This window comes from Urocampus carinirostris, chromosome 8, assembly GCF_059441175.1.
Source record: "Urocampus carinirostris isolate Australia breed hairy pipefish chromosome 8, RoL_Ucar_1.0, whole genome shotgun sequence".
Taxonomy (NCBI): domain Eukaryota; kingdom Metazoa; phylum Chordata; class Actinopteri; order Syngnathiformes; family Syngnathidae; genus Urocampus; species Urocampus carinirostris.
In genome coordinates, this window is record NC_142356.1 from 5956161 (window position 1) to 5983149 (window position 26989).

Sequence of the window (26989 nt, forward strand, 5' to 3'; positions counted from 1 at the left end):
CTAAACACTTACCTTTTTTTTCAATATTTTCGACACTACCCCCCCTTACGCATTTTTCGAGAATTTCGACATACTAAACACTTACCTATTTTTCAATATTTTTGACACACTACCCCCCCTTACGTATTTTTTGACATTTTCTACATACTAAACACTTACCTTTTTTTTCAATATTTTCGACACTACCCCCCCTTACGCATTTTTCGAGAATTTCGACATACTAAACACTTACCTATTTTTCAATATTTTTGACACACTACCTGACCCTTACGTATTTTTCGACATTTTTGACACACTACCCCCCCTTACGTATTTTTCGAGAATTTCGACATACTAAACACTTACCTTTTTTTTCAATATTTTCGACACTACCCCCCCTTACGCATTTTTCGAGAATTTCGACATACTAAACACTTACCTATTTTTCAATATTTTTGACACACTACCCCCCCTTACGTATTTTTTGACATTTTCGACATACTAAACACTTACCTTTTTTTTCAATATTTTCGACACTACCCCCCCTTACGTATTTTTCGAGAATTTCGACATACTAAACACTTACCTTTTTTTTCAATATTTTCGACACTACCCCCCCTTACGCATTTTTCGAGAATTTCGACATACTAAACACTTACCTATTTTTCAATATTTTTGACACACTACCCCCCCTTACGTATTTTTCGACATTTTCGACATACTAAACACTTACCTTTTTTTTCAATATTTTCGACACTACCCCCCCTTACGCATTTTTCGAGAATTTCGACATACTAAACACTTACCTATTTTTCAATATTTTTGACACACTACCCCCTCTTACGTATTTTTCGACATTTTCGACATACTAAACACTTACCTTTTTTTTCAATATTTTCGACACTACCCCCCCTTACGCATTTTTCGAGAATTTCGACATACTAAACACTTACCTATTTTTCAATATTTTTGACACACTACCCCCCCTTACGTATTTTTTGACATTTTCGACATACTAAACACTTACCTTTTTTTTCAATATTTTCGACACTACCCCCCCTTACGTATTTTTCGACATTTTTGACATATTAAACACTTACCTATTTTTCAATATTTTTGACACACTACCCCCCCTTACGTATTTTTCAACATTTTTGACACACTACCCCCCCTTACGTATTTTTTGAGAATTTCGACATACTAAACACTTACCTTTTTTTTCAATATTTTCGACACTACCCCCCCTTACGCATTTTTCGAGAATTTCGACATACTAAACACTTACCTTTTTTTTCAATATTTTTGACACACTACCCCCCCTTACGTATTTTTTGACATTTTTAACACACTACCCCCCCTTATGTATTTTTCAAGAATTTCGACATACTAAACACTTACCTTTTTTTTCAATATTTTCGACACTACCCCCCCTTACGCATTTTTCGAGAATTTCGACATACTAAACACTTACCTATTTTTCAATATTTTTGACACACTACCCGACCCTTACGTATTTTTCAATATTTTTGACACACTACCCCCCCTTACGTATTTTTCGACATTTTCGACATACTAAACACTTACCTTTTTTTTCAATATTTTCGACACTACCCCCCCTTACGCATTTTTCGAGAATTTCGACATACTAAACACTTACCTATTTTTCAATATTTTTGACACACTACCCCCCCTTACGTATTTTTTGACATTTTCTACATACTAAACACTTACCTTTTTTTTCAATATTTTCGACACTACCCCCCCTTACGCATTTTTCGAGAATTTCGACATACTAAACACTTACCTATTTTTCAATATTTTTGACACACTACCTGACCCTTACGTATTTTTCGACATTTTTGACACACTACCCCCCCTTACGTATTTTTCGAGAATTTCGACATACTAAACACTTACCTTTTTTTTCAATATTTTCGACACTACCCCCCCTTACGCATTTTTCGAGAATTTCGACATACTAAACACTTACCTATTTTTCAATATTTTTGACACACTACCCCCCCTTACGTATTTTTTGACATTTTCGACATACTAAACACTTACCTTTTTTTTCAATATTTTCGACACTACCCCCCCTTACGTATTTTTCGAGAATTTCGACATACTAAACACTTACCTTTTTTTTCAATATTTTCGACACTACCCCCCCTTACGCATTTTTCGAGAATTTCGACATACTAAACACTTACCTATTTTTCAATATTTTTGACACACTACCCCCCCTTACGTATTTTTCGAGAATTTCGACATACTAAACACTTACCTATTTTTCAATATTTTTGACACAATACCCCCCCTTACGTATTTTTCAACATTTTTGACACACTACCCCCCCTTACGTATTTTTCGAGAATTTCGACATACTAAACACTTACCTTTTTTTTCAATATTTTCGACACTACCCCCCCTTACGCATTTTTCGAGAATTTCGACATACTAAACACTTACCTATTTTTCAATATTTTTGACACACTACCCGACCCTTAAGTATTTTTCAATATTTTTGACACACTACCCCCCTTACGTATTTTTCAACATTTTTGACACACTACCCCCCCTTATGTATTTTTTGAGAATTTCGACATACTAAACACTTACCTTTTTTTTCAATATTTTCGACACTACCCCCCCTTACGTATTTTTTGATAATTTCGACATACTAAACACTTACCTATTTTTCAATATTTTTGACACACTATCCCCCCTTACGTATTTTTTGACATTTTCTACATACTAAACACTTACCTTTTTTTTCAATATTTTTGACACACTACCTGACCCTTACGTATTTTTCGACATTTTTGACACACTACCCCCCCTTACGTATTTTTCGAGAATTTCGACATACTAAACACTTACCTTTTTTTTCAATATTTTCGACACTACCCCCCCTTACGCATTTTTCGAGAATTTCGACATACTAAACACTTACCTATTTTTCAATATTTTTGACACACTACCCCCCCTTACGTATTTTTTGACATTTTCGACATACTAAACACTTACCTTTTTTTTCAATATTTTCGACACTACCCCCCCTTACGTATTTTTCGACATTTTTGACATATTAAACACTTACCTATTTTTCAATATTTTTGACACACTACCCCCCCTTACGTATTTTTCAACATTTTTGACACACTACCCCCCCTTACGTATTTTTTGAGAATTTCGACATACTAAACACTTACCTTTTTTTTCAATATTTTCGACACTACCCCCCCTTACGCATTTTTCGAGAATTTCGACATACTAAACACTTACCTTTTTTTTCAATATTTTTGACACACTACCCCCCCTTACGTATTTTTTGACATTTTTAACACACTACCCCCCCTTATGTATTTTTCAAGAATTTCGACATACTAAACACTTACCTTTTTTTTCAATATTTTCGACACTACCCCCCCTTACGCATTTTTCGAGAATTTCGACATACTAAACACTTACCTATTTTTCAATATTTTTGACACACTACCCGACCCTTACGTATTTTTCAATATTTTTGACACACTACCCCCCCTTACGTATTTTTCGACATTTTCGACATACTAAACACTTACCTTTTTTTTCAATATTTTCGACACTACCCCCCCTTACGCATTTTTCGAGAATTTCGACATACTAAACACTTACCTATTTTTCAATATTTTTGACACACTACCCCCCCTTACGTATTTTTTGACATTTTCTACATACTAAACACTTACCTTTTTTTTCAATATTTTCGACACTACCCCCCCTTACGCATTTTTCGAGAATTTCGACATACTAAACACTTACCTATTTTTCAATATTTTTGACACACTACCTGACCCTTACGTATTTTTCGACATTTTTGACACACTACCCCCCCTTACGTATTTTTCGAGAATTTCGACATACTAAACACTTACCTTTTTTTTCAATATTTTCGACACTACCCCCCCTTACGCATTTTTCGAGAATTTCGACATACTAAACACTTACCTATTTTTCAATATTTTTGACACACTACCCCCCCTTACGTATTTTTTGACATTTTCGACATACTAAACACTTACCTTTTTTTTCAATATTTTCGACACTACCCCCCCTTACGTATTTTTCGAGAATTTCGACATACTAAACACTTACCTTTTTTTTCAATATTTTCGACACTACCCCCCCTTACGCATTTTTCGAGAATTTCGACATACTAAACACTTACCTATTTTTCAATATTTTTGACACACTACCCCCCCTTACGTATTTTTCGACATTTTCGACATACTAAACACTTACCTTTTTTTTCAATATTTTCGACACTACCCCCCCTTACGCATTTTTCGAGAATTTCGACATACTAAACACTTACCTATTTTTCAATATTTTTGACACACTACCCGACCCTTACGTATTTTTCAATATTTTTGACACACTACCCCCCCTTACGTATTTTTCGACATTTTCGACATACTAAACACTTACCTTTTTTTTCAATATTTTCGACACTACCCCCCCTTACGCATTTTTCGAGAATTTCGACATACTAAACACTTACCTATTTTTCAATATTTTTGACACACTACCCCCCCTTACGTATTTTTTGACATTTTCTACATACTAAACACTTACCTTTTTTTTCAATATTTTCGACACTACCCCCCCTTACGCATTTTTCGAGAATTTCGACATACTAAACACTTACCTATTTTTCAATATTTTTGACACACTACCTGACCCTTACGTATTTTTCGACATTTTTGACACACTACCCCCCCTTACGTATTTTTCGAGAATTTCGACATACTAAACACTTACCTTTTTTTTCAATATTTTCGACACTACCCCCCCTTACGCATTTTTCGAGAATTTCGACATAATAAACACTTACCTATTTTTCAATATTTTTGACACACTACCCCCCCTTACGTATTTTTTGACATTTTCGACATACTAAACACTTACCTTTTTTTTCAATATTTTCGACACTACCCCCCCTTACGTATTTTTCGAGAATTTCGACATACTAAACACTTACCTTTTTTTTCAATATTTTCGACACTACCCCCCCTTACGCATTTTTCGAGAATTTCGACATACTAAACACTTACCTATTTTTCAATATTTTTGACACACTACCCCCCCTTACGTATTTTTCGACATTTTCGACATACTAAACACTTACCTTTTTTTTCAATATTTTCGACACTACCCCCCCTTACGCATTTTTCGAGAATTTCGACATACTAAACACTTACCTATTTTTCAATATTTTTGACACACTACCCCCCCTTACGTATTTTTCGACATTTTCCACATACTAAACACTTACCTTTTTTTTCAATATTTTCGACACTACCCCCCCTTACGCATTTTTCGAGAATTTCGACATACTAAACACTTACCTATTTTTCAATATTTTTGACACACTACCCGACCCTTACGTATTTTTCAACATTTTTCACACACTACCCCCCCTTACGTATTTTTCGAGAATTTCGACATACTAAAAACTTACCTTTTTTTTCAATATTTTCGACACTACCCCCCTTTACGCATTTTTCGAGAATTTCGACATACTAAACACTTACCTATTTTTCAATATTTTTGACACACTACCCCCCCTTACGTATTTTTCGACATTTTTGACATACTAAACACTTACCTTTTTTTTCAATATTTTCGACACTACCCCCCCTTACGTATTTTTCGAGAATTTCGACATACTAAACACTTACCTATTTTTCAATATTTTTGACACAATACCCCCCCTTACGTATTTTTCAACATTTTTGACACACTACCCCCCCTTACGTATTTTTCGAGAATTTCGACATACTAAACACTTACCTTTTTTTTCAATATTTTCGACACTACCCCCCCTTACGCATTTTTCGAGAATTTCGACATACTAAACACTTACCTATTTTTCAATATTTTTGACACACTACCCGACCCTTAAGTATTTTTCAATATTTTTGACACACTACCCCCCCTTACGTATTTTTCAACATTTTTGACACACTACCCCCCCTTATGTATTTTTTGAGAATTTCGACATACTAAACACTTACCTTTTTTTTCAATATTTTCGACACTACCCCCCCTTACGTATTTTTTGATAATTTCGACATACTAAACACTTACCTATTTTTCAATATTTTTGACACACTATCCCCCCTTACGTATTTTTTGACATTTTCTACATACTAAACACTTACCTTTTTTTTCAATATTTTCGACACTACCCCCCCTTACGCATTTTTCGAGAATTTCGACATACTAAACACTTACCTATTTTTCAATATTTTTGACACACTACCTGACCCTTACGTATTTTTCGACATTTTTGACACACTACCCCCCCTTACGTATTTTTCGAGAATTTCGACATACTAAACACTTACCTTTTTTTTCAATATTTTCGACACTACCCCCCCTTACGCATTTTTCGAGAATTTCGACATACTAAACACTTACCTATTTTTCAATATTTTTGACACACTACCCCCCCTTACGTATTTTTTGACATTTTCGACATACTAAACACTTACCTTTTTTTTCAATATTTTCGACACTACCCCCCCTTACGTATTTTTCGACATTTTTGACATATTAAACACTTACCTATTTTTCAATATTTTTGACACACTACCCCCCCTTACGTATTTTTCAACATTTTTGACACACTACCCCCCCTTACGTATTTTTTGAGAATTTCGACATACTAAACACTTACCTTTTTTTTCAATATTTTCGACACTACCCCCCCTTACGCATTTTTCGAGAATTTCGACATACTAAACACTTACCTTTTTTTTCAATATTTTTGACACACTACCCCCCCTTACGTATTTTTTGACATTTTTAACACACTACCCCCCCTTATGTATTTTTCAAGAATTTCGACATACTAAACACTTACCTTTTTTTTCAATATTTTCGACACTACCCCCCCTTACGCATTTTTCGAGAATTTCGACATACTAAACACTTACCTATTTTTCAATATTTTTGACACACTACCTCCCCTTACGTATTTTTCAATATTTTTGACACACTACCCCCCCTTACGTATTTTTTGACATTTTCGACATACTAAACACTTACCTTTTTTTTCAATATTTTCGACACTACCCCCCCTTACGCATTTTTCGAGAATTTCGACATACTAAACACTTACCTATTTTTCAATATTTTTGACACACTACCCGACCCTTACGTATTTTTCAACATTTTTCACACACTACCCCCCCTTACGTATTTTTCGAGAATTTCGACATACTAAAAACTTACCTTTTTTTTCAATATTTTCGACACTACCCCCCCTTACGCATTTTTCGAGAATTTCGACATACTAAACACTTACCTATTTTTCAATATTTTTGACACACTACCCCCCCTTACGTATTTTTCGACATTTTTGACATACTAAACACTTACCTTTTTTTTCAATATTTTCGACACTACCCCCCCTTACGTATTTTTCGAGAATTTCGACATACTAAACACTTACCTATTTTTCAATATTTTTGACACAATACCCCCCCTTACGTATTTTTCAACATTTTTGACACACTACCCCCCCTTACGTATTTTTCGAGAATTTCGACATACTAAACACTTACCTTTTTTTTCAATATTTTCGACACTACCCCCCCTTACGCATTTTTCGAGAATTTCGACATACTAAACACTTACCTATTTTTCAATATTTTTGACACACTACCCGACCCTTAAGTATTTTTCAATATTTTTGACACACTACCCCCCCTTACGTATTTTTCAACATTTTTGACACACTACCCCCCCTTATGTATTTTTTGAGAATTTCGACATACTAAACACTTACCTTTTTTTTCAATATTTTCGACACTACCCCCCCTTACGTATTTTTTGATAATTTCGACATACTAAACACTTACCTATTTTTCAATATTTTTGACACACTATCCCCCCTTACGTATTTTTTGACATTTTCTACATACTAAACACTTACCTTTTTTTTCAATATTTTTGACACACTACCTGACCCTTACGTATTTTTCGACATTTTTGACACACTACCCCCCCTTACGTATTTTTCGAGAATTTCGACATACTAAACACTTACCTTTTTTTTCAATATTTTCGACACTACCCCCCCTTACGCATTTTTCGAGAATTTCGACATACTAAACACTTACCTATTTTTCAATATTTTTGACACACTACCCCCCCTTACGTATTTTTTGACATTTTCGACATACTAAACACTTACCTTTTTTTTCAATATTTTCGACACTACCCCCCCTTACGTATTTTTCGACATTTTTGACATATTAAACACTTACCTATTTTTCAATATTTTTGACACACTACCCCCCCTTACGTATTTTTCAACATTTTTGACACACTACCCCCCCTTACGTATTTTTTGAGAATTTCGACATACTAAACACTTACCTTTTTTTTCAATATTTTCGACACTACCCCCCCTTACGCATTTTTCGAGAATTTCGACATACTAAACACTTACCTTTTTTTTCAATATTTTTGACACACTACCCCCCCTTACGTATTTTTTGACATTTTTAACACACTACCCCCCCTTATGTATTTTTCAAGAATTTCGACATACTAAACACTTACCTTTTTTTTCAATATTTTCGACACTACCCCCCCTTACGCATTTTTCGAGAATTTCGACATACTAAACACTTACCTATTTTTCAATATTTTTGACACACTACCTCCCCTTACGTATTTTTCAATATTTTTGACACACTACCCCCCCTTACGTATTTTTTGACATTTTCGACATACTAAACACTTACCTTTTTTTTCAATATTTTCGACACTACCCCCCCTTACGCATTTTTCGAGAATTTCGACATACTAAACACTTACCTATTTTTCAATATTTTTGACACACTACCCCCCCCTTACGTATTTTTCGACATTTTCGACATACTAAACACTTACCTTTTTTTTCAATATTTTCGACACTACCCCCCCTTACGCATTTTTCGAGAATTTCGACATACTAAACACTTACCTATTTTTCAATATTTTCGACACTACCCCCCTTACGCATTTTTCGAGAATTTCGACATACTAAACACTTACCTATTTTTCAATATTTTCGACACTACCCCCCCTTACGTATTTTTCGAGAATTTCGACATACTAAACACTTACCTATTTTTCAATATTTTTGACACACTACCCCCCCTTACGTATTTTTCAACATTTTTGACACACTACCCCCCCTTACGTATTTTTCGAGAATTTCGACATACTAAACACTTACTTTTTTTTTCAATATTTTCGACATTACCCCCCCTTACGCATTTTTTGAGAATTTCGACATACTAAACACTTACCTATTTTTCAATATTTTTGACACACTAGCCCCCCTTACGTATTTTTCGACATTTTTGACATACTAAACACTTACCTTTTTTTTCAATATTTTCGACACTACCCCCCCTTACGTATTTTTCGAGAATTTCGACATACTAAACACTTACCTATTTTTCAATATTTTTGACACACTACCCCCCCTTACGTATTTTTCAACATTTTTGACACACTACCCCCCCTTACGTATTTTTCGAGTATTTCGACATACTAAACACTTACCTATTTTTCAATATTTTTGACACACTACCCCCCCTTACGTATTTTTCGAGAGTTTCGACATACTAAACACTTACCTTTTTTTTCAATATTTTCGACACTACCCCCCCTTACGCATTTTTCGAGAATTTCGACATACTAAACACTTACCTATTTTTCAATATTTTTGACACACTACCTCCCCTTACGTATTTTTCAATATTTTTGACACACTACCCCCCCTTACGTATTTTTTGACATTTTCGACATACTAAACACTTACCTTTTTTTTCAATATTTTCGACACTACCCCCCCTTACGCATTTTTCGAGAATTTCGACATACTAAACACTTACCTATTTTTCAATATTTTTGACACACTACCCCCCCCTTACGTATTTTTCGACATTTTCGACATACTAAACACTTACCTTTTTTTTCAATATTTTCGACACTACCCCCCCTTACGCATTTTTCGAGAATTTCGACATACTAAACACTTACCTATTTTTCAATATTTTCGACACTACCCCCCCTTACGCATTTTTCGAGAATTTCGACATACTAAACACTTACCTATTTTTCAATATTTTCGACACTACCCCCCCTTACGTATTTTTCGAGAATTTCGACATACTAAACACTTACCTATTTTTCAATATTTTTGACACACTACCCCCCCTTACGTATTTTTCAACATTTTTGACACACTACCCCCCCTTACGTATTTTTCGAGAATTTCGACATACTAAACACTTACCTTTTTTTTCAATATTTTCGACATTACCCCCCCTTACGCATTTTTTGAGAATTTCGACATACTAAACACTTACCTATTTTTCAATATTTTTGACACACTACCCCCCCTTACGTATTTTTCGACATTTTTGACATACTAAACACTTACCTTTTTTTTCAATATTTTCGACACTACCCCCCTTACGTATTTTTCGAGAATTTCGACATACTAAACACTTACCTATTTTTCAATATTTTTGACACACTACCCCCCCTTACGTATTTTTCAACATTTTTGACACACTACCCCCCCTTACGTATTTTTCGAGTATTTCGACATACTAAACACTTACCTATTTTTCAATATTTTTGACACACTACCCCCCCTTACGTATTTTTCGAGAGTTTCGACATACTAAACACTTACCTTTTTTTTCAATATTTTCGACACTACCCCCCTTACGTATTTTTCGAGAATTTCGACATACTAAACACTTACCTATTTTTCAACATTTTTGACACATTACCCCCCCTTACGTATTTTTCAACATTTTTGACACACTACCCCCCCTTACGTATTTTTCGAGTATTTCGACATACTAAACACTTACCTATTTTTCAATATTTTTGACACACTACCCCCCCTTACGTATTTTTCGAGAGTTTCGACATACTAAACACTTACCTATTTTTCAATATTTTTGACACTACCCCCCCTTACGCATTTTTCGAGAATTTCGACATACTAAACACTTACCTATTTTTCAATATTTTCGACACTACCCCCCCTTACGTATTTTTCGAGAATTTCGACATACTAAACACTTACCTATTTTTCAATATTTTTGACACACTACCCCCCCTTACGTATTTTTCAACATTTTTGACACACTACCCCCCCTTACGTATTTTTCGAGAATTTCGACATACTAAACACTTACTTTTTTTTTCAATATTTTCGACATTACCCCCCCTTACGCATTTTTTGAGAATTTCGACATACTAAACACTTACCTATTTTTCAATATTTTTGACACACTAGCCCCCCTTACGTATTTTTCGACATTTTTGACATACTAAACACTTACCTTTTTTTTCAATATTTTCGACACTACCCCCCCTTACGTATTTTTCGAGAATTTCGACATACTAAACACTTACCTATTTTTCAATATTTTTGACACACTACCCCCCCTTACGTATTTTTCAACATTTTTGACACACTACCCCCCCTTACGTATTTTTCGAGTATTTCGACATACTAAACACTTACCTATTTTTCAATATTTTTGACACACTACCCCCCCTTACGTATTTTTCGAGAGTTTCGACATACTAAACACTTACCTTTTTTTTCAATATTTTCGACACTACCCCCCCTTACGCATTTTTCGAGAATTTCGACATACTAAACACTTACCTATTTTTCAATATTTTTGACACACTACCTCCCCTTACGTATTTTTCAATATTTTTGACACACTACCCCCCCTTACGTATTTTTTGACATTTTCGACATACTAAACACTTACCTTTTTTTTCAATATTTTCGACACTACCCCCCCTTACGCATTTTTCGAGAATTTCGACATACTAAACACTTACCTATTTTTCAATATTTTTGACACACTACCCCCCCCTTACGTATTTTTCGACATTTTCGACATACTAAACACTTACCTTTTTTTTCAATATTTTCGACACTACCCCCCCTTACGCATTTTTCGAGAATTTCGACATACTAAACACTTACCTATTTTTCAATATTTTCGACACTACCCCCCCTTACGCATTTTTCGAGAATTTCGACATACTAAACACTTACCTATTTTTCAATATTTTCGACACTACCCCCCCTTACGTATTTTTCGAGAATTTCGACATACTAAACACTTACCTATTTTTCAATATTTTTGACACACTACCCCCCCTTACGTATTTTTCAACATTTTTGACACACTACCCCCCCTTACGTATTTTTCGAGAATTTCGACATACTAAACACTTACCTTTTTTTTCAATATTTTCGACACTACCCCCCTTACGTATTTTTCGAGAATTTCGACATACTAAACACTTACCTATTTTTCAATATTTTTGACACACTACCCCCCCTTACGTATTTTTCAACATTTTTGACACACTACCCCCCCTTACGTATTTTTCGAGTATTTCGACATACTAAACACTTACCTATTTTTCAATATTTTTGACACACTACCCCCCCTTACGTATTTTTCGAGAGTTTCGACATACTAAACACTTACCTATTTTTCAATATTTTTGACACTACCCCCCCTTACGCATTTTTCGAGAATTTCGACATACTAAACACTTACCTATTTTTCAATATTTTCGACACTACCCCCCCTTACGTATTTTTCGAGAATTTCGACATACTAAACACTTACCTATTTTTCAATATTTTTGACACACTACCCCCCCTTACGTATTTTTCAACATTTTTGACACACTACCCCCCCTTACGTATTTTTCGAGAATTTCGACATACTAAACACTTACTTTTTTTTTCAATATTTTCGACATTACCCCCCCTTACGCATTTTTTGAGAATTTCGACATACTAAACACTTACCTATTTTTCAATATTTTTGACACACTAGCCCCCCTTACGTATTTTTCGACATTTTTGACATACTAAACACTTACCTTTTTTTTCAATATTTTCGACACTACCCCCCCTTACGTATTTTTCGAGAATTTCGACATACTAAACACTTACCTATTTTTCAATATTTTTGACACACTACCCCCCCTTACGTATTTTTCAACATTTTTGACACACTACCCCCCCTTACGTATTTTTCGAGTATTTCGACATACTAAACACTTACCTATTTTTCAATATTTTTGACACACTACCCCCCCTTACGTATTTTTCGAGAGTTTCGACATACTAAACACTTACCTTTTTTTTCAATATTTTCGACACTACCCCCCCTTACGCATTTTTCGAGAATTTCGACATACTAAACACTTACCTATTTTTCAATATTTTTGACACACTACCTCCCCTTACGTATTTTTCAATATTTTTGACACACTACCCCCCCTTACGTATTTTTTGACATTTTCGACATACTAAACACTTACCTTTTTTTTCAATATTTTCGACACTACCCCCCCTTACGCATTTTTCGAGAATTTCGACATACTAAACACTTACCTATTTTTCAATATTTTTGACACACTACCCCCCCCTTACGTATTTTTCGACATTTTCGACATACTAAACACTTACCTTTTTTTTCAATATTTTCGACACTACCCCCCCTTACGCATTTTTCGAGAATTTCGACATACTAAACACTTACCTATTTTTCAATATTTTCGACACTACCCCCCCTTACGCATTTTTCGAGAATTTCGACATACTAAACACTTACCTATTTTTCAATATTTTCGACACTACCCCCCCTTACGTATTTTTCGAGAATTTCGACATACTAAACACTTACCTATTTTTCAATATTTTTGACACACTACCCCCCCTTACGTATTTTTCAACATTTTTGACACACTACCCCCCCTTACGTATTTTTCGAGAATTTCGACATACTAAACACTTACCTTTTTTTTCAATATTTTCGACACTACCCCCCTTACGTATTTTTCGAGAATTTCGACATACTAAACACTTACCTATTTTTCAATATTTTTGACACACTACCCCCCCTTACGTATTTTTCAACATTTTTGACACACTACCCCCCCTTACGTATTTTTCGAGTATTTCGACATACTAAACACTTACCTATTTTTCAATATTTTTGACACACTACCCCCCCTTACGTATTTTTCGAGAGTTTCGACATACTAAACACTTACCTTTTTTTTCAATATTTTCGACACTACCCCCCTTACGTATTTTTCGAGAATTTCGACATACTAAACACTTACCTATTTTTCAACATTTTTGACACACTACCCCCCCTTACGTATTTTTCAACCTTTTTCACACACTACCCCCCCTTACGTATTTTTCGAGTATTTCGACATACTAAACACTTACCTATTTTTCAATATTTTTGACACACTACCCCCCCTTACGTATTTTTCGAGAGTTTCGACATACTAAACACTTACCTTTTTTTTTAATATTTTCGACACTACCCCCCCTTACGTATTTTTCGAGAATTTCGACATACTAAACACTTACCTATTTTTCAATATTTTTGACACACTACCCCCCCTTACGTATTTTTCGAGAATTTCGACATACTAAACACTTACCTATTTTTAAATATTTTCAACACTACCCCCCCTTACGCATTTTTCGAGAATTTCGACATACTAAACACTTACCTTTTTTTTCAATATTTTCGACACTACCCCCCCTTACGCATTTTTCGAGAATTTCGACATACTAAACACTTACCTATTTTTCAATATTTTCAACACTACCCCCCCTTACGCATTTTTCGAGAATTTCGACATACTAAACACTTACCTTTTTTTTCAATATATTTGACACTACCCCCCCTTACGTATTTTTCGAGAATTTCGACATACTAAACACTTACCTATTTTTCAATATTTTTGACACACTACCCCCCCTTACGTATTTTTCGAGAATTTCGACATACTAAACACTTACCTTTTTTTTCAATATTTTCGACACTACCCCCCCTTACGCATTTTTCGAGAATTTTGACATACTAAACACTTACCTATTTTTCAATATTTTTGACACACTACCCCCCCTTACGTATTTTTCGACATTTTCGACATACTAAACACTTACCTTTTTTTTCAATATTTTCGACACTACCCCCCCCCTTACGCATTTTTCGAGAATTTCGACATACTAAACACTTACCTATTTTTCAATATTTTTGACACACTACCCCCCCTTACGTATTTTTCGACATTTTCGACATACTAAACACTTACCTTTTTTTTCAATATTTTCGACACTACCCCCCCTTACGCATTTTTCGAGAATTTCGACATACTAAACACTTACCTATTTTTCAATATTTTTGACACACTACCCCCCCTTATGTATTTTTTGACATTTTCTACATACTAAACACTTACCTTTTTTTTCAATATTTTCGACACTACCCCCCCTTACGCATTTTTCGAGAATTTCGACATACTAAACACTTACCTATTTTTCAATATTTTTGACACACTACCCCCCCTTACGTATTTTTTGACATTTTCGACATACTAAACACTTACCTTTTTTTTCAATATTTTCGACACTACCCCCCCTTACGCATTTTTCGAGAATTTCTACATACTAAACACTTACCTATTTTTCAATATTTTTGACACACTACCCCCCCTTACGTATTTTTCAACATTTTTGACACACTACCCCCCCTTACGCATTTTTCGAGAATTTCGACATACTAAACACTTACCTATTTTTCAATATTTTCGACACTACCCCCCCTTACGCATTTTTCGAGAATTTCGACATACTAAACACTTACCTATTTTTCAATATTTTCGACACTACCCCCCCTTACGTATTTTTCGAGAATTTCGACATACTAAACACTTACCTATTTTTCAATATTTTTGACACACTACCCCCCCTTACGTATTTTTCAACATTTTTGACACACTACCCCCCCTTACGTATTTTTCGAGAATTTCGACATACTAAACACTTACCTTTTTTTTCAATATTTTCGACACTACCCCCCTTACGTATTTTTCGAGAATTTCGACATACTAAACACTTACCTATTTTTCAATATTTTTGACACACTACCCCCCCTTACGTATTTTTCAACATTTTTGACACACTACCCCCCCTTACGTATTTTTCGAGTATTTCGACATACTAAACACTTACCTATTTTTCAATATTTTTGACACACTACCCCCCCTTACGTATTTTTCGAGAGTTTCGACATACTAAACACTTACCTTTTTTTTCAATATTTTCGACACTACCCCCCTTACGTATTTTTCGAGAATTTCGACATACTAAACACTTACCTATTTTTCAACATTTTTGACACACTACCCCCCCTTACGTATTTTTCAACATTTTTGACACACTACCCCCCCTTACGTATTTTTCGAGTATTTCGACATACTAAACACTTACCTATTTTTCAATATTTTTGACACACTACCCCCCCTTACGTATTTTTCGAGAGTTTCGACATACTAAACACTTACCTTTTTTTTTAATATTTTCGACACTACCCCCCCTTACGTATTTTTCGAGAATTTCGACATACTAAACACTTACCTATTTTTCAATATTTTTGACACACTACCCCCCCTTACGTATTTTTCGAGAATTTCGACATACTAAACACTTACCTATTTTTAAATATTTTCAACACTACCCCCCCTTACGCATTTTTCGAGAATTTCGACATACTAAACACTTACCTTTTTTTTCAATATTTTCGACACTACCCCCCCTTACGCATTTTTCGAGAATTTCGACATACTAAACACTTACCTATTTTTCAATATTTTCAACACTACCCCCCCTTACGCATTTTTCGAGAATTTCGACATACTAAACACTTACCTTTTTTTTCAATATATTTGACACTACCCCCCCTTACGTATTTTTCGAGAATTTCGACATACTAAACACTTACCTATTTTTCAATATTTTTGACACACTACCCCCCCTTACGTATTTTTCGAGAATTTCGACATACTAAACACTTACCTTTTTTTTCAATATTTTCGACACTACCCCCCCTTACGCATTTTTCGAGAATTTTGACATACTAAACACTTACCTATTTTTCAATATTTTTGACACACTACCCCCCCTTACGTATTTTTCGACATTTTCGACATACTAAACACTTACCTTTTTTTTCAATATTTTCGACACTACCCCCCCCCTTACGCATTTTTCGAGAATTTCGACATACTAAACACTTACCTATTTTTCAATATTTTTGACACACTACCCCCCCTTACGTATTTTTCGACATTTTCGACATACTAAACACTTACCTTTTTTTTCAATATTTTCGACACTACCCCCCCTTACGCATTTTTCGAGAATTTCGACATACTAAACACTTACCTATTTTTCAATATTTTTGACACACTACCCCCCCTTATGTATTTTTTGACATTTTCTACATACTAAACACTTACCTTTTTTTTCAATATTTTCGACACTACCCCCCCTTACGCATTTTTCGAGAATTTCGACATACTAAACACTTACCTATTTTTCAATATTTTTGACACACTACCCCCCCTTACGTATTTTTTGACATTTTCGACATACTAAACACTTACCTTTTTTTTCAATATTTTCGACACTACCCCCCCTTACGCATTTTTCGAGAATTTCTACATACTAAACACTTACCTATTTTTCAATATTTTTGACACACTACCCCCCCTTACGTATTTTTCAACATTTTTGACACACTACCCCCCCTTACGCATTTTTCGAGAATTTCGACATACTAAACACTTACCTATTTTTCAATATTTTTGACACACTACCCCCCCTTACGTATTTTTCGACATTTTCGACATACTAAACACTTACCTATTTTTCAATATTTTTGACACACTACCCCCCCTTACGTATTTTTCGAGAATTTCGACATACTAAACACTTACCTTTTTTTCAATATTTTCGACACTACCCCCCCCTTACGCATTTTTCGAGAATTTCGACATACTAAACACTTACCTATTTTTCAATATTTTTGACACACTACCCCCCCTTACGTATTTTTTGACATTTTCGACATACTAAACACTTACCTTTTTTTTCAATATTTTCGACACTACCCCCCCTTACGCATTTTTCGAGAATTTCGACATACTAAACACTTACCTATTTTTCAATATTTTTGACAAACTACCCCCCCTTACGTATTTTTCGACATTTTTGACATACTAAACACTTACCTTTTTTTTAAATATTATCGACACTACCCCCCCTTACGTATTTTTCGAGAATTTCGACATACTAAACACTTACCTATTTTTCAATATTTTTGACACACTACCCCCCCTTACGTATTTTTCAACATTTTTGACACACTACCCCCCCTTACGTATTTTTTGAGAATTTCGACATACTAAACACTTACCTTTTTTTTCAATATTTTCGACACTACCCCCCCTTACGCATTTTTCGAGAATTTGACATACTAAACACTTACCTATTTTTCAATATTTTTGACACACTACCCCCCCCTTACGTATTTTTTGACATTTTTAACACACTACCCCCCCTTACGTATTTTTCAAGAATTTCGACATACTAAACACTTACCTTTTTTTTCAATATTTTCGACACTACCCCCCCTTACGCATTTTTCGAGAATTTCGACATACTAAACACTTACCTATTTTTCAATATTTTTGACACACTACCTCCCCTTACGTATTTTTCAATATTTTTGACACACTACCCCCCCTTACGTATTTTTTGACATTTTCGACATACTAAACACTTACCTTTTTTTTCAATATTTTCGACACTACCCCCCCTTACGCATTTTTCGAGAATTTCGACATACTAAACACTTACCTATTTTTCAATATTTTTGACACACTACCCCCCCCTTACGTATTTTTCGACATTTTCGACATACTAAACACTTACCTTTTTTTTCAATATTTTCGACACTACCCCCCCTTACGTATTTTTCGAGAATTTCGACATACTAAACTCTTACCTATTTTTCAATATTTTTGACACACTACCCCCCCTTACGTATTTTTCAACATTTTTGACACACTACCCCCCCTTACGTATTTTTCGAGAATTTCGACATACTAAACACTTACCTATTTTTCAATATTTTTGACACACTACCCCCCCCTTACGTATTTTTCGACATTTTCGACATACTAAACACTTACCTTTTTTTTCAATATTTTCGACACTACCCCCCCTTACGTATTTTTCGAGAATTTCGACATACTAAACTCTTACCTATTTTTCAATATTTTTGACACACTACCCCCCCTTACGTATTTTTCAACATTTTTGACACACTACCCCCCCTTACGTATTTTTCGAGAATTTCGACATACTAAACACTTACCTATTTTTCAATATTTTTGACACACTACCCCCCCTTACGTATTTTTCAACATTTTTGACACACTACCCCCCCTTACGTATTTTTCGACATTTTTGACATACTAAACACTTACCTTTTTTTTCAATATTTTCGACACTACCCCCCCTTACGTATTTTTCGAGAATTTTGACATACTAAACACTTACCTATTTTTCAATATTTTTGACACACTACCCACCCTTACGTATTTTTCAACATTTTTGACACACTACCCCCCCTTACGTATTTTTCGAGAATTTCGACATACTAAACACTTACCTATTTTTCAATATTTTTGACACACTACCCCCCCTTACGTATTTTTCGAGAGTTTCGACATTCTAAACACTTACCTTTTTTTTCAATATTTTCGACACTACCCCCCCTTACGTATTTTTCGAGAATTTCGACATACTAAACACTTACCTATTTTTCAATATTTTTGACACACTACCCCCCCTTACGTATTTTTCGAGAATTTCGACATACTAAACACTTACCTATTTTTCAATATTTTCAACACTACCCCCCCTTACGCATTTTTCGAGAATTTCGACATACTAAACACTTACCTTTTTTTTCAATATATTCGACACTACCCCCCCTTACGTATTTTTCGAGAATTTCGACATACTAAACACTTACCTATTTTTCAATATTTTTGACACACTACCCCCCCTTACGTATTTTTCAACATTTTTGACACACTACCCCCCCTTACGTATTTTTCGAGAATTTCGACATACTAAACACTTACCTATTTTTCAATATTTTCAACACTACCCCCCCTTACGCATTTTTCGAGAATTTCGACATACTAAACACTTACCTATCTTTCAATATTTTTGACACACTACCCCCCCTTACGTATTTTTCGACATTTTTGACATACTAAACACTTACCTTTTTTTTCAATATTTTCAACACTACCCCCCCTTACGCATTTTTCGAGAATTTCGACATACTAAACACTTACCTATTTTTCAATATTTTTGACACACTACCCCCCCTTATGTATTTTTCGACATTTTTGACATACTAAACACTTACCTATTTTTCAATATTTTCGACACTACCCCCCCTTACGTATTTTTCGAGAATTTCGACATACTAAACACTTACCTATTTTTCAATATTTTTGACACACTACCCCCCCTTACGTATTTTTCAACATTTTTGACACACTACCCCCCCTTACGTATTTTTCAACATTTTTGACACACTACCCCCCCTTACGTATTTTTCGAGAATTTCGACATACTAAACACTTACCTTTTTTTTCAATATTTTCGACACTACCCCCCCTTACGCATTTTTCGAGAATTTCGACATACTAAACACTTACCTATTTTTCAATATTTTTGACACACTACCCCCCCTTACGTATTTTTCAAGAATTTCGACATACTAAACACTTACCTATTTTTCAATATTTTTGACACACTACCCCCCCTTACGTATTTTTCGACATTTTTGACATACTAAACACTTACCTTTTTTTTCAATATTTTCAACACTACCCCCCCTTACGCATTTTTCGAGAATTTCGACATACTAAACACTTACCTATTTTTCAATATTTTTGACACACTACCCCCCCTTATGTATTTTTCGACATTTTTGACATACTAAACACTTACCTATTTTTCAATATTTTCGACACTACCCCCCCTTACGTATTTTTCGAGAATTTCGACATACTAAACACTTACCTATTTTTCAATATTTTTGACACACCACCCCCCCTTACGTATTTTTCGAGAATTTCGACATACTAAACACTTACCTTTTTTTTCAATATTTTCGACACTACCCCCCCTTACGCATTTTTCGAGAATTTCGACATACTAAACACTTACCTATTTTTCAATATTTTTGACACACCACCCCCCCTTACGTATTTTTCAAGAATTTCGACATACTAAACACTTACCTTTTTTTTCAATATATTCGACACTACCCCCCCTTACGTATTTTTCGAGAATTTTGACATACTAAACACTTACCTATTTTTCAATATTTTTGACACACTACCCCCCCTTACGTATTTTTCGAGAATTTCGACATACTAAACACTTACCTATTTTTCAATATTTTTGACACACTACCCCCCCTTACGTATTTTTCGACATTTTTGTCATACTAAACACTTACCTTTTTTTTCAATATTTTCGACACTACCCCCCCTTACGTATTTTTCGAGAATTTCGACATACTAAACACTTACCTATTTTTCAATATTTTTGACACACTACCCCCCCTTACGTATTTTTCGAGAATTTCGACATACTAAACACTTACCTTTTTTTTCAATATTTTCGACACTAACCCCCCTCACGTATTTTTCGAGAATTTTGACATACTAAACACTTACCTATTTTTCAATATTTTTGACACACTACCCCCCCTTACGTATTTTTCGAGAATTTCGACATACTAAACACTTACCTATTTTTCAATATTTTCAACACTACCCCCCCTTACGCATTTTTCGAGAATTTCGACATACTAAACACTTACCTATTTTTCAATATTTTTGACACACTACCCCCCCTTACGTATTTTTCGACATTTTTGACATACTAAACACTTACCTTTTTTTTCAATATTTTCAACACTACCCCCCCTTACGCATTTTTCGAGAATTTCGACATACTAAACACTTACCTATTTTTCAATATTTTTGACACACTACCCCCCCTTACGTATTTTTCAACATTTTTGACACACTACCCCCCCTTACGTATTTTTCGACATTTTCGACATACTAAACACTTACCTTTTTTTTCAATATTTTCGACACTACCCCCCCTTACGCATTTTTCGAGAATTTCGACATACTAAACACTTACCTATTTTTCAATATTTTTGACACACTACCCCCCCTTACGTATTTTTCAACATTTTTGACACACTACCCCCCCTTACGCATTTTTCGAGAATTTCGACATACTAAACACTTACCTATTTTTCAATATTTTTGACACACTACCCGACCCTTACGTATTTTTCAACATTTTTGACACACTACCCCCCCTTACGTATTTTTCGAGAATTTCGACATACTAAAAACTTACCTTTTTTTTCAATACTTTCGACACTACCCCCCCTTACGCATTTTTCGAGAATTTCGACATACTAAACACTTACCTAATTTTCAATATTTTTGACACACTACCCGACCCTTAAGTATTTTTCAATATTTTTGACACACTACCCCCCCTTACGTATTTTTCAACATTTTTGACACACTACCCCGCCTTATGTATTTTTTGAGAATTTCGACATACTAAACACTTACCTTTTTTTTCAATATTTTTGACACACTACCCCCCCTTACGTATTTTTTGACATTTTCGACATACTAAACACTTACCTTTTTTTTCAATATTTTTGACGAACTACCCCCCCTTACGTATTTTTCAACATTTTTGACACACTACCCCCCCTTACGTATTTTTTGAGAATTTCGACATACTAAACACTTACCTATTTTTCAATATTTTTGACACAATACCCCCCCTTACGTATTTTTCGACATTTTCGACATACTAAACACTTACCTTTTTTTTCAATATTTTTGACGAACTACCCCCCCTTACGTATTTTTCAATATTTTCGACACTACCCCCCCCTTACGCATTTTTCGAGAATTTCGACATACTAAACACTTACCTATTTTTCAATATTTTTGACACAATACCCCCCCTTACGTATTTTTCGACATTTTCGACATACTAAACACTTACCTTTTTTTTCAATATTTTTGACGAACTACCCCCCCTTACGTATTTTTCAATATTTTCGACACTACCCCCCCTTACGCATTTTTCGAGAATTTCGACATACTAAACACTTACCTATTTTTCAATATTTTTGACACAATACCCCCCCTTACGTATTTTTCGACATTTTCGACATACTAAACACTTACCTTTTTTTTCAATATTTTCGACACTACCCCCCCTTACGCATTTTTCGAGAATTTCGACATACTAAACACTTACCTTTTTTTTCAATATTTTCGACACACTACCCCCCCTTACGTATTTTTCGAGAGTTTCGAAATACTAAACACTTACCTTTTTTTTCAATATTTTCGACACTACCCCCCCTTACGTATTTTTCGAGAATTTCGACATACTAAACACTTACCTATTTTTCAATATTTTTGACACACTACCCCCCCTTACGCATTTTTCGAGAATTTCGACATACTTAACACTTACCTTTTTTTTCAATATATTCGACACTACCCCCCCTTACGTATTTTTCGAGAATTTCGACATACTAAACACTTACCTATTTTTCAATATTTTTGACACACTACCCCCCCTTACGTATTTTTCGAGAATTTCGACATACTAAACACTTACCTTTTTTTTCAATATTTTCGACACTACCCCCCCTTACGTATTTTTCGAGAATTTTGACATACTAAACACTTACCTATTTTTCAATATTTTTGACACACTACCCCCCCTTACGTATTTTTCGAGAATTTCGACATACTAAACACTTAACTATTTTTCAATATTTTCAACACTACCCCCCCTTACGCATTTTTCGAGAATTTCGACATACTAAACACTTACCTATTTTTCAATATTTTTGACACACTACCCCCCCTTACGTATTTTTTGAGAGTTTCGACATACTAAACACTTACCTTTTTTTTCAATATTTTCGACACTACCCCCCCTTACGTATTTTTCGAGAATTTCGACATACTAAACACTTACCTATTTTTCAATATTTTTGACACACTACCCCCCCTTACGTATTTTTCGAGAATTTCGACATACTAAACACTTACCTATTTTTCAATATTTTCAACACTACCCCCCCTTACGCATTTTTCGAGAATTTCGACATACTAAACACTTACCTATTTTTCAATATTTTTGACACAATACCCCCCCTTACGTATTTTTCGACATTTTCGACATACTAAACACTTACCTTTTTTTTCAATATTTTTGACGAACTACCCCCCCTTACGTATTTTTCAATATTTTCGACACTACCCCCCCCTTACGCATTTTTCGAGAATTTCGACATACTAAACACTTACCTATTTTTCAATATTTTTGACACAATACCCCCCCTTACGTATTTTTCGACATTTTCGACATACTAAACACTTACCTTTTTTTTCAATATTTTCGACACTACCCCCCCTTACGCATTTTTCGAGAATTTCGACATACTAAACACTTACCTTTTTTTTCAATATTTTCGACACACTACCCCCCCTTACGTATTTTTCGAGAGTTTCGAAATACTAAACACTTACCTTTTTTTTCAATATTTTCGACACTACCCCCCCTTACGTATTTTTCGAGAATTTCGACATACTAAACACTTACCTATTTTTCAATATTTTTGACACACTACCCCCCCTTACGCATTTTTCGAGAATTTCGACATACTTAACACTTACCTTTTTTTTCAATATATTCGACACTACCCCCCCTTACGTATTTTTCGAGAATTTCGACATACTAAACACTTACCTATTTTTCAATATTTTTGACACACTACCCCCCCTTACGTATTTTTCGAGAATTTCGACATACTAAACACTTACCTTTTTTTTCAATATTTTCGACACTACCCCCCCCTTACGTATTTTTCGAGAATTTTGACATACTAAACACTTACCTATTTTTCAATATTTTTGACACACTACCCCCCCTTACGTATTTTTCGAGAATTTCGACATACTAAACACTTAACTATTTTTCAATATTTTCAACACTACCCCCCCTTACGCATTTTTCGAGAATTTCGACATACTAAACACTTACCTATTTTTCAATATTTTTGACACACTACCCCCCCCTTACGTATTTTTTGAGAGTTTCGACATACTAAACACTTACCTTTTTTTTCAATATTTTCGACACTACCCCCCCTTACGTATTTTTCGAGAATTTCGACATACTAAACACTTACCTATTTTTCAATATTTTTGACACACTACCCCCCCTTACGTATTTTTCGAGAATTTCGACATACTAAACACTTACCTATTTTTCAATATTTTCAACACTACCCCCCCTTACGCATTTTTCGAGAATTTCGACACACTTAACACTTACCTTTTTTTTCAATATATTCGACACTACCCCCCCTTACGTATTTTTCGAGAATTTCGACATACTAAACACTTACCTATTTTTCAATATTTTTGACACACTACCCCCCCTTACGTATTTTTCGAGAATTTCGACATACTAAACACTTACCTTTTTTTTCAATATTTTCGACACTACCCCCCCTTACGTATTTTTCGAGAATTTTGACATACTAAACACTTACCTATTTTTCAATATTTTTGACACACTACCCCCCCTTACGTATTTTTCGAGAATTTCGACATACTAAACACTTACCTATTTTTCAATATTTTCAACACAACCCCCCCTTACGCATTTTTCGAGAATTTCGACATACTAAACACTTACCTATTTTTCAATATTTTTGACACACTACCCCCCCCTTACGTATTTTTCGACATTTTTGACATACTAAACACTTACCTTTTTTTTCAATATTTTCAACACTACCCCCCCTTACGCATTTTTCGAGAATTTCGACATACTAAACACTTACCTATTTTTCAATATTTTTGACACACTACCCCCCCTTACGTATTTTTCGACATTTTTGACATACTAAACACTTAACTATTTTTCAATATTTTCGACACTACCCCCCCTTATGCATTTTTCGAGAATTTCGACATACTAAACACTTACCTATTTTTCAATATTTTTGACACACTACCCCCCCTTACGTATTTTTTGACATTTTTGACACACTACCCCCCCCTTACGTATTTTTCGAGAATTTCGACATACTAAACACTTACCTATTTTTCAATATTTTTGACACACTACCCCCCCTTACGTATTTTTCGACATTTTTGACATACTAAACACTTACCTTTTTTTTCAATATTTTCAACACTACCCCCCCTTACGCATTTTTCGAGAATTTCGACATACTAAACACTTACCTATTTTTCAATATTTTTGACACACTACCCCCCCTTACGTATTTTTCGACATTTTTGACATACTAAACACTTACCTTTTTTTTCAATATTTTCAACACTACCCCCCCTTACGCATTTTTCGAGAATTTCGACATACTAAACACTTACCTATTTTTCAATATTTTCGACACTACCCCCCCTTACGTATTTTTCGAGAATTTCGACATGCTAAACACTTACCTATTTTTCAATATTTTTGACACTACCCCCCCCTTACGTATTTTTCAACATTTTTGACACACTACCCCCCCTTACGTATTTTTCGAGAATTTCGACATACTAAACACTTACCTTTTTTTTCAATATTTTCGACACTACCCCCCCTTATGCATTTTTCGAGAATTTCGACATACTAAACACTTACCTATTTTTCAATATTTTTGACACACTACCCCCCCTTACGTATTTTTTGACATTTTTGACACACTACCCCCCCCTTACGTATTTTTCGAGAATTTCGACATACTAAACACTTACCTATTTTTCAATATTTTCAACACTACCCCCCCTTACGCATTTTTCGAGAATTTCGACATACTAAACACTTACCTTTTTTTTCAATATT